This window comes from Hydra vulgaris, chromosome 15, assembly GCF_038396675.1.
Source record: "Hydra vulgaris chromosome 15, alternate assembly HydraT2T_AEP".
Taxonomy (NCBI): Eukaryota; Metazoa; Cnidaria; class Hydrozoa; order Anthoathecata; family Hydridae; genus Hydra; species Hydra vulgaris.
Window position 1 is genome coordinate 19,658,282 of NC_088934.1, and position 2,105 is coordinate 19,660,386.

Consider the following 2,105-nt stretch of genomic DNA (forward strand, 5'->3'; position numbering starts at 1 on the left):
ATCTAAGGTTTATTGAAAAATTACAATGATTTATAAGAATTGTTTCTCTATTTGCAGTTATTCAGGTTGATTTATTAAGAATTTAGTTAATCACTTCGGAGTTATTCAAAACAGAGTACCCTTGGGTACTCTGTTTTGAATAACAGAGTAAAATGCAATTTTTTTTTTTTTTTTTTTTTTTTTTTTTTTTTTTTTTTTTGGTTTACATTTGTTAATCGTTGTACAGCTTAAAATAAAAAATAGTAAAAATAGTAATATAAACTTACAATGATAAAAAAATAACAAATATAAATAAGGTATCTGAAAGAAGATCACAAGGATCTTGTCGTCAGAGCCTCAAATAAGCATTTAACAAAGATAAGATTAAAAAAAGTTAATAAACTTTTACAAAACTACAAGGTAAATATTCTGATCTGAAGAAAGATCAAGATGATCTTGTCATCAGAATTGTATACAAGAGTAAACCAATGTGGAAGTTAAAAAGTAAAAAGTATATGAACAATAAATAAAATTAGTAGGAATAAAATTCTATAAACGTAAACATGTATATAAACAATAAAAAAGTAGACCAAAAAATATTTTTAACTTTTACTACTAATAATAACTCAAAATATTATCTAATGAAAGAATGAGATTTTTCAGTTTTTTTTTAAAAAGGCAAAAAGTAATAGGTACTTCAAAATTAAAATTCGGCAAAACAAGTTTATTCCAAAGGTGTGGCGCTCGATAGGTAACACAAAATTGGTTAAAGTTTGTTTGACAAAAAGGTTCATTTAAAAAGTTATTATTTCTCAAAGTATATTTACTGATTGGTTTAAGAGAAAAAAGATCTTTGAAAACGGCTACGGATAAGTTATTTATCCACATATATACAAAACATAAAGTGTTAAATACATTTAACACGTATATATTCAAAATTCTCATTTCCATAAAATAATGCTTCGAATGAGAGAAGCGATTTGCAAAATTGATTATACGGATTGCGCGTTTCTGACGGAGATAAAGACGTTGCAACTTACTTTTTTCAGTACTTCCCCAAGCAATATTGGCATAATTTAAATAACTATGTATAAATGAGTAACAAAGTTGTATTAAGACTTTCTTATTGAGATAGATTCGTAATTTATATAGGATCCACATGTTTTTAGAAATTTTTGTGCTTATATAATCAATATGGTGATTCCAAGTAATATTTTCATCAAGATAAACACCTTAAAATTTTGTAACAGAATCTCTTTTGATTTCCTTTTGATCGATAAAAATTTGAGGTAAATTTGTAGGGAGAAATCGTTTTTTTGTAATCGAATGAAATAAAACCCATTTTGTTTTATTAATATTTAAGGTTAACTTATTACACTTAAACCAATTAGATATATGTCTGAGTTTTTCGTTCATTGTTTTAAAAAGTTCAGCGATATCATAGTTAGAAAGGAATAGGTTTGTATTATCTGCATACACAATGCTCATTAGTTTTGAAGCTTTATTTAAGTCGTTTATATAAATTAAAAAAAGGAGAGGTCCAAGAATTGAACCTTGTGGAACTCCACAAGTATTAAGAAAAGTGGATTGAGTACAAACTGTTTTCGATTAGATAGATAACTTTTAAACCATTTTAAAATTTTATTTTTTATTCCGTAGTATTTGAGTTTATGAATCAAAATATGGTGATCGACCGTATCAAAAGCTTTTGATTGGTCAATAAAAATTCCTAGTGTATATTGTGAATTTTCAAATGATTTTGAGATTTCACGTACAAATTGGATAATAGCATGTTCAGTTGAGTTATCTTTCTTAAAACCAAATTGATTAATGTAAAGTAGATTATTATCATGAAAGTATTTGTATAATCTGTTGAACATAATTTTTTCTAGGATTTTCGAAAATGTGGAGAGAACAGAGATGGGGCGATAATTACTCATTTCAGATTTGTCCCCTTCTTTAAAAATAGGAATAATTTTGCCAATTTTTAATTGTTCTGGGAATACTCCTTGATGGATAGAAGCCTTAAAGATTTTAAATAGAACATCTTTAATTTGGTTAAAGCAATCTATAATCACGTTTCCATTAATTTGATCTGCTCCAATTGCCTTATTTTTTTTAACAGA